The 9,083-nt window shown below is 53.8% G+C and overlaps 1 long non-coding RNA gene across 2 annotated transcripts; it reads right to left on the bottom strand.

Annotated features, from left to right (window-relative positions):
* Positions 1,164 to 6,976, bottom strand: LOC108633551. 2 transcript variants are annotated; one of them, XR_001917137.1, is made up of 4 exons: positions 6,812 to 6,976; positions 3,909 to 3,987; positions 2,800 to 2,941; positions 1,164 to 1,501 (listed from the first exon to the last, which is right to left on the bottom strand). It is a non-coding gene; the product is annotated as an uncharacterized LOC108633551 (long non-coding RNA). The 2 variants fall into 2 exon arrangements; XR_001917136.1 differs by lacking the exon at positions 1,164 to 1,501 and adding an exon at positions 1,936 to 2,657 and having other exon boundaries at positions 6,812 to 6,975.

Here is a 9,083-nt window from a genome sequence, read left to right as displayed (position 1 = left end):
TCACTTCCATGCATTGGAGAAGGAAATGGCAGCCCACTCCAGTGTTCTTGCCTGGAGAGTCCCAGGGACGGGGGAGCCTGGTGGGAGGCCATCTGTGGGGTCGCACAGAGTCGGACACGACTGAGGCGACTCAGCAGCAGCAGCGGCAGCCCTTCTAATATTCCTTTCTCTGCCCTTCCCTGCTTTATTTTTCCTCAGGTTACTCATCGCTGGGCTTCCCTTGTGGCTCAGCTGGTAAAGAATCTGTCTGCAATGCGGGAGACCTGGCTTCAATCCCTGGGTTGGGAAAATCCCCTGGAGAAGGGAAAGGCTACCCACTCCAGTATTCTGGCCTGGAGAATTCCATGGACTGTATAGTCCATGGGATCACAAAAAGTCGGACATAACTGAGCAGTTTTCACTTCTCGACTCATTGCTACCTGCTATTTTCTTTTTACCTGCTATTTTTTTAATGTACATTTTATTTAATTATTATTTGCTTATTTGGTTGTGTTGGGCCTAGTTGTGGCACACAGGCTGTTTGTTGTGGCATGTGTACTTCTCCCTAGTTGTGGCATGCGAGCTTAGTTGCCCTGAGGCATGTGGAATCTTAGTTCCCCAAGCACGGATCGAACCCGTGTTCCCGGAATTGGAAGGAGGATTCTTAACCACTGGGACCACCAGGGAAGTCCCGCTACCTACTATTAGACTGCACGTTTATTTATGCATTCATGCTCTGTCTCTCTTCTTTCCACTAGAATGTAAGCTCCCTGAGGGTAGGAATTTTGTTTGCTTGGTTGACCCCTGAGCTCCAGGGCTTGGAACAGTGCCTGACACATAGTAGGTCTCAAGCAACAGTCATAGGATAAATGAAACTCCCCTATTCCAGAGAAGGGAACCGAGGCCTAGAGATGGGGCAGGGACTTGCCCAAGGTCCCATGGCTCCTTAGCCTGAGCCCAGCCCAGGGCTCTCCCTTCCTGGTTGCCTTCACCACACTGCCTGCCCCAAAGGGCTCCTCGCCCCTTTGCGGACGAGCAGCCACAGCCACGCCCCCTGTCACTCAGGCGAGCCAATAGCCCTCAGTTCCTTCAGTTGTTTCTGTCAAACAGTATTTACAATAAACTTTGTTTGAACTTTTGTCTAAGTGATAATAATAATAACACGATAATTATATGGAGTATAACGTACAGCCAGCTGTATTTAATTAAAGCTGTAATTTCACTAAGGGTTTCTGGAAACAGTAAACCGCAAGAGTTGTACCACCCGTACCCCTCGGTGGGGGATTACAGCTGCTCAGGAGCGGGGTGGCTGGTGCGGAGGCCCCAGAAGCCAGAGGCCACCAGCAGGGTCCAGCTTCCGGAGTCTGAGCGCTCCCGTCCTGGGGCCACATGCAGAGGTGGGTCTGTGGTGGCCCCGGGCCAAAGGCCGAGTCTGGAACCGCTCAGAACGCGTGCACGGGTTTCTTCCGGCCTTCGCTGGCTCATGAGAAAGTAGTTTCTCTCAGCACTCTGGGATAGAGGGCTGGGGAACCAGAAAGACACCAAATAGGAGCAGGGAAGATGGCTGGGAAGGCCAGAGGCCCAGGGTGTGGGTCAAAGGAAGGAATTCGCGCTAACGGAGGGAGGGCAGGCCAGGCATGGATTCAGTCAGCGCAGTTTTGCTTGGTTGCCTATCATGTGCCCAGCACCATGCAGGGTTAAGGAGACTTCGGTTTTGTTCTGCGGAGAGTTTGGTTGAGCAAGGAGACAGTCTCTTTTTTAAAAAAATAAAAAGTTCTTTATTCATTTGGCTGTGTTAGGGTTAGCTGTTGGGTCTTAGTTGCAGCGCACAGGATCTTCGTTGTGGGATCTTTCATTGTGGCCTGTGGGCTTAGTTGCTCTGAAGCATCTAGGATCTTAGTTCCCCAACCAGGGATCGAACTCACATCCCCAGCATTACAAGGCAGATTCTTAACCACTGGACCACCAGGGAAGTCCCAAGGTGACAGCCTTGTATACCAACCACAAGAGGAACCCTCCAAGAGAGGGCCTGATAACCCAGTGGCTAAGAGCCCTGCCTCTGGAGCTAGAGTCTGAATGGTTCAATCCTGGCTCTGCCCCTCTCAGCTGGGCTTGCCTTTTCGCCTCTCTCTGCCTTCTTCTTTTCATCCGCCAAATGGGGATAATCGTATTTACTTTACTGTTATTATGAGGGTAAAACCAGGGAATCCCTGTTGAGTGCTTAGGACAATGGGAGAGTGGGTCAATAAATATTATCTGTTATCCTTGGATATTCTGGGAGCACAGAAAGAGGTGGAATCATTTTGACCTGGAAATAGGGTGACCAACCATCCTGGCTTGGTTGTGGAACATTCTGTGCTGCAGCCAGGACAGTCACAGGAAAATTGGTCCATTGGTCACCCTGCCTGGAAAGTCAGAGCCAGATCTCAGAGAGGAAGTGACATCTGGGCCGGGCATGCACTAAGGATGACAGGGACTTGGCTCAACAGAAGACAAAGGATGCATGTAAAGGTGTAGAACCCAGGTTCAGGCCCAAGTCAGCTGTGAGCTCCCTAGGTGACCCTGGGCATTCTCACAGACTCAGTTGTCCCATCTGTAGCCTAAGAGGGGACTGAATGCTCCCAGAGGCGGGCCCCTTGGAGGTCCGCAATCTGGGAAGACGGTGGCTGCAGGAACGCCTGGTGAGAGAGCATCAGGGTCACCCACTCCTGCCCCAGGCCTGTGCACACACACGCACATGCACACACACACACAGACATCCACACACAACAGTAGGGCAAGGGTGAGGGGTCAGCCTCACAAGATAAGGGAGACACTTACCCGTATGACGCTTAGCCCTGTGGGGCCCGGAGCGGCCCCATCGGGAGGTCTAACTGGAGAGTCAGCTGTAATTGTCTAAAGAGGCTTGCTGCTGAGGGTGGGGGTTGAGCGAGAAGATCTCTGAAGAGATGCAGAAATATTCCTGGGTAATAAAATATCCCCTTTTCAGTGTCAAAGTTAATGTTCCAGGCCTCAGGTAAAAACGGATTCTTATCAGCCAGCGCTCTCCCTGGAGAAAGCTGGGCGGCTGCGAGGAAAGGAGGGGACAGGTGGGTTCTCCTCATCCTCAGAGTCAGGGGCTCGGTGGTCAGAGGGGGCCAAGCTCCCATTGTGAGCCTGCCCTCTGGTCCCTTGGACGGGCCGCCTGGATGTCAAGCTGACGCCCCTCCCTCAGTCATTCTGCCCACATGCCTGTCTCCATCCCTTCTGCATGTGCCGGCATCTGGGACTATTTATGTCTGTCTGTCCTGCTGCAGCCTGTCCCCTGAGGCCAGGACAAGAGGCTGGAGGCCTGGCACACTGCTTGGGAGGAACACACGTGCACCGCATGCTCATGTCCCCCTGCAACTCTGCACCAGCAGGCGGGGCGGGTGATGGCCTTGCCCTGGATGCCTCGGCCATGCCCAGGGCTGCCGCCTGCACCCCTGCTTCTGTGCTGGGCCCCAAGCCCGCTGGCGTGTGCCAGCGGCACAGCGGCTCTGGCAGGCCACGGGTTTAAATATAGAGTTGCGTATGCAAGACAAGGCTAATTTTAGCAGGAATGTGCTGGAAACTTTCTGAGGGCTCTGTTCTCTAGCTGTCTCCCCTGTGCTCATCACTTTGGGCTGGGAGTCAACCTGCTGGTCCCCTGTCCTTCACCTTCCCGCTTCTCTCTCCCAGGCAGCCCTGTCCCTTGCCTCCCCAGGGCTCTGCTCCCAAGGGCCCAAGCCCACCCAGCTGCCTGAGATTCTGAGTCCCTCAGGTCCCCTCTCTTGCCCCAGTCTCTTGGGCAATACCAAGGCTGGCCAGCCCTCAGGAGAATGATCCATCCAGCAAAATTCTCCTTCCGCCCCCACCCCCACCCCAGTGATGTGTCCTGTCGGAGCGATACCCCAGATTCCCATGCTCACCCAGTCACCAAGCAGTCACTGTGTGTCAGGCACGTTGATGAGTGCTTTCTAGAGTCACTTGTTTAATCAGTATGACAACCTTGAGAGAAGCATGAGAAATAGCCCCATTTTACAGAACAGCACACTGAAGCCCAGAGAAGTTGAAGGACCTGCCCAAGGTCATTCAACATCACAGTCTGGTCATGAAATACATTAATTTTCCCAGGGAGGATGCTTGTGTTGTAAACGAGAACTCTGGAAGGAGGGGGTCACATTCAGCACGAAGGAATCACTGACACAGAAGTTCAAGGACTATGATTCTGGTAGAGCGCAGCTCCTTGGAGGCTGGAAGGGGGAAGCCCCTTGCCTCTCATCCTTCCTGTGCCCTGTTGCCTCACCCCGGGGGCCTAAGGCAACAGGCTATGCTTCTCCTCCAATCAAATCCCGCATTTATTTTGGTTCCTCTCCTGTCTTGCATCTATGGGGCACCAACTTTGTGCCCAGCACTGCCGCGTGTGCCCAGTTACAAAGATAAAGGGAGCGAAGGGCCGGCCGGAACCTGAGGTCCTCCTGGCTCAGCTAGTGGCGGGCAGCAGCTTGCAGTAAACAATTAGCTGCACGCTCGACCGTAAGGATGATAATAGGAGCTGGGAGGACAGAAGAGAGAAAGAGTTGACATCCAGAAGGGACTGCACCCCCCGCGAGAAACTCCAGAAGGCATCAACTCTTCCTCCCCGGGCTGCTCTGACTGTTCTCCCCGCAGCGCCAGAAAAATGCCCTGTCTCCCCGTGGAGCTGTGTAACAGGCTGCGTGGTTGTTGTGCTTGAGCGTGAGGACAGGTCCCTGTAATGAGGATCAGAATAGTAACAGGAGGATGACACGCTGCAGTTAGAGAGCAGCAGAGCTCGGGGAGCGCGGCCCACCCTCGAGGGGGGGAATGCCGGAGCCCCTACACATGTCTGACCGTCCCTGGGGGGCCCGTGGGGCTCTCCATACGCCCTGGCACTGGGGACCAAGGGCGCCCCGGGAGGGCACAGAGAACCCGCTTAAGGTTGTCCCCCTCTCCCCCTCCTGCCCTGCCTTCAGGTCTGTCCACAGCACTAAATTCCTTCTTATACATGAAGTAAGTTCCGTATTCATTTTTCTTACTGTCTAGCGTGGACTCTCCAGGTTTTGTCTCCTGCCACCTCTCCAGGGACTAGGACAGTGTCTGGAGCATGGTAGTTGTTCAAGAAATGTGTGTGTGTGGACAAATAGTTGCGGATTTCATGGGCTGTGTGGACTTGCCGAACCTATGGGACTGGAGATGGGTTTCCTGTGGCTGAGCCTGTCTGTGGGAGGAAGGCTGTGAGGGGTGTGTGTGTGCGCGCGTGCACACATGTACATGCGTGTGTGTGTCTGTGAGGGGTGTGTATGCCTGTGAATTGTGTGTGTGTCTCAGAGGCACACACATGTCTCCATGAGGGGAGTGTGCGTGCATGTGTGTGTGTGTGTGTGTGTGCAGGCTTTCAGCCTGGTCACTGACTCCCTGCACACCACAGGGCAGGTGGTTGTACTGGCCTGGGCCTTCTTTGCACAGATGCTTAGGGAGCAGAGGGGTGCAGATGTGTGTCTGCGTGCCCTGGTGTATGGTGTCTCCCTGGAAGATCCCTGCTGATACCCTCTCCCCACCCCCCACCACACACCGGGTCTCTGGGACCGACTCCATCAGGTGTGCCCACATTCAATCACATCCCCCCGGGTGCCGGGGTCACTGTGCCAGCTTTGGAGCAAAGGCTACTGTCTGCAGGAGGAGATGCCATCCAGTGGAGCTGACGTCCCAAGCCGGTTTCCATGTGCTTCTCATGGAAAAGTCAAGGCCTCTTGTGAAAATAAGAGTGATGGCCTGACTTTGAGTCATGCCTGCTGCGTGTCAGGCATTGTGCCAATAGCCTTCTGATTCTCCCAGCCCTGTGGGGTGGGTGCTGTTGGACAAACGAGGAAACGGAGGCACTGGGGGAAGAAGCAACTTGTGCAAAGTCACACAACTGGGATGGGGTGGACCCAGCACCACACTGATGCCTCCCGTCTCCTGCTCTGGCCACCGTCTGAGGTCTTCACCCAGGTAAGGCAGCTTCCTTCCCGCCTTCCCCAGACACCCCACCACCTTGTGCAGGGGAGGGATGGAGAGTGCATGAGGGAACTGCCTGCTTTCAAAGAGTCGCATGTGGGTTTATCACCAAAGCTTTACTGAAAACCACCCCTGTCCTACAGTTGTGTCCCCCAAAAGATGTGTTCAAGTCCAAACCCCTCGTGCCTGTGAATATCATTTTATTTGAAAATAGGGTCTTTGCAGATTGGTCGAGATAAGGTCACATCGGATCGGGGGGTGCCCTTAATCGAATGTTTGGTGTCCTTATGAGAAGATGGGAGCGCAATCTTAGACACAGAGACACGCGGGGAGAACACCCCGTGGAAGTGGGACCGGAGCCCGGAGTGATGCCCTGCAGCCAAGGAACACGAGGGGCGGCTGGCCGTTCCGAGAAGCAGGGAGAGCAGCATGCAGCAGACACTCCCTCTGAACCTCCACACAGAACCAAGCTCACCTCACCCTTGATCTCGGGCCTCTGGTCTCCTGAACTCTGAATCAGTTCCCGTTGTTCTAAGCCACCAACTCCGTGGTAACGTGGCAGCCTTAGGAAACAAGTCTGCCCTCCCCTCCCACTATGAAAGGACACGTGTACACACACACACACACACACACACACACACACACACGGTAACTTAAATACACAATTACTGACGCTCACACTGACCAGCTCACACAAGCCCGTGTTGGGTGTCTCCTGGGTATGGTGCTCGAAGCTGCCCCACACCCGCCAGGCACATGCTTCCCTGCACGTCACTGGATGGAATTCCCTTCTCCGGGCCCACCAGGAACTCACAGCGGAAGCCTTGCTGAGGACAGAAACCGCACTCCTCCTGGGGCTTCCTCCTGGGTGTCCCCTTGGTTCACTTCCCAGCCTTCAGTCTCCTGGTTTCCCTTCCTTCCTGCCTTACTTCCTGCCTGCCTCCCATCCTCCCTTCCTCCCTCCTCCCCTTTCTCTTCCCCTTTGAGTAAACACAGCCCCATTGCAAGGCCCTGCCGTGTTCTGAGAGCTGCACATTGCCACCTGTTGCTATGGAGAAGCCTCTTTATCACAAACACTGGGTAAACAGCTGCTGCTGGGAGCCCCTTTCTGCTGGCCAGGGGTTTATTTGGAGAAAGTCAATAAGGAAAAATAAACATTCCCGGCCCTGTGTATATACAGCCTTGGGACGAGTGCTCCACAGAGGCTCAGGGCCTGCCAGCTCCCCAGAGGGTCCGGCAGGCTGAGCCCTGCCCCTGCCTCTGATCCCAGAATCCTCCGTTCTGAGGCAGGGTGGGGGCCAGACAGCCCAGGACCTCCCTCCAGACTTACCCACCCTGCCCTAGGCCAGGCCCAGCTGAGGAGTCATGGCTTGGACCCCTCAGCAAGGGTGTGATGAAAAAAATCCTTTCAGGGATGCTCCCCCAGGACACCAGAATTCCTGGGAAGAAGCAGGCTCAATTTGGCTAGATTAGGTTTCTCTCTTTAAAAAAAAAAAAAAAATCAATTTCTTTAGCTGCATCAGATCTTAGTTGTAACATGTGAGATCTAGATCCCCAATCAAGGATCGAACTGGGACCCCCCCCCCCAAGAGATGTCCCTACGCTTCTCTCTTGTTTGGCATCTTAGTTTCAGTTGAATTCAATGTTACATGTTTAATACTATACCCATCCATTCATTCAGCATGTACTTATCTGAGTTATGATGTGTCAAGAGATTGTGCTGGGCTCTGCTCGCTCCCACCCTCCAGGTGCTTACAGTCCAGTGGGAAAGACAGAGCATCAGTCACCGTTGTGATGCATTCCGCTAAATATTTGTAGGGGTGTGACGTGCACGGGGGAGCCTGGTGGGCTGCTGTCTATGGGGTCGCACAGAATCGGACACGACTGAAGCGACTTAGCAGCAGTAGCAGCAGCAGGTGTGCAACACAGGAGACGTATAGATGTAGGATTGTGTAAAGGTGCTCATCGCTCTTACATGTTTTAACTCAGTTCATCCTCAGAACAATCCTGTGAGGGGATAATATTTTTATTCTCATTTTACAAATGGGGAAGTTACTTTACCTAAAGTCAATTAGCTTCTAAGTGGGAAACTCAGGATTTAAACCCAGGACAGCCAGAGGCAAAACTCCCAGGCTCTAAATCACCGTGTAATTCTGTCAGGCTCACAGTAGAAAAGCCACAATCCCTACCCTCAAGGAATTCTCAAGGAAAGTTTTCTTGAAACATGTCCATGTCATTGTGGACAGGCAATGACCCGCGTGGTCAATGAGGAGCACCAGACATTCATTCAGAGAACATTGGTGTGACACAGAGGGCTCGGGGCCAGAGGAAGCCATCGGGTTGAGCTTTGCAAGCTGAACAAAATTTAGATAGAAGCCAGATGGCAAGGGAGGGATCTCCCAGGGGCGGAGCTGGGGACAGTCCGGCTAGGGTTGGGGACCAGGAAGACCTGCTTTGGAGAGAGGAAGCCTGCCACCTTGCTTTTCACTCCAGACCCATATGCATCTCTTAGAGACTCACCCCCATCCACACCACCCTGCTCTGGGCCAGGACCTCATCCTCTCCCTCCTGCAAATCTAAGCAGTTTCCTTCCTGGTCTTCTTGCCTCCAGTCTTGCTCACCTGTAATCCACTCTCCACCAGCCCCCAGGATCTTCCAGAAACACAAATCTTATTATTATTATTTTTTTGGTTGTGCTGGGTCTTTGTTGCAGCACATGGTCTCTAGTTGTGGCGCTTGGGCTGCAGAGTGTGTGGGCTCAGTAGTTATGGCCCCAAGACTTAGTTGCCCCGCAGCATCTGGGATCTTAGTTCCCCGAACAGGGATGGAATCCGAGTCCTCTGCACTGGAAGGCAGATTCTTAACTGCCGGACCACCAGGGAAGTCCCCAGAAACCCAAATCTACTCATGTTGCCACCCTCCTACTTCCCAGCTCCAGATAGACGGAGGCCACGCCAGCTCTGCGTCTCTTCCTCTTTTCCATTAGCATTTGTGCTTGTGCACCAAACATGGAGAAACACTCATGCTTGCCAAATGCGTGGGTCCCTCCTGTGCCTTTGTGCTTTGCCCTCATGCTTCCTCCTGCT

Source organism: Capra hircus, chromosome 23 (genome assembly GCF_001704415.2).
Source record: "Capra hircus breed San Clemente chromosome 23, ASM170441v1, whole genome shotgun sequence".
Lineage (NCBI taxonomy): Eukaryota > Metazoa > Chordata > Mammalia > Artiodactyla > Bovidae > Capra > Capra hircus.
Note: the sequence above shows the minus strand (reverse complement) of the source record. Positions and strands in the feature narration are given on the sequence as shown.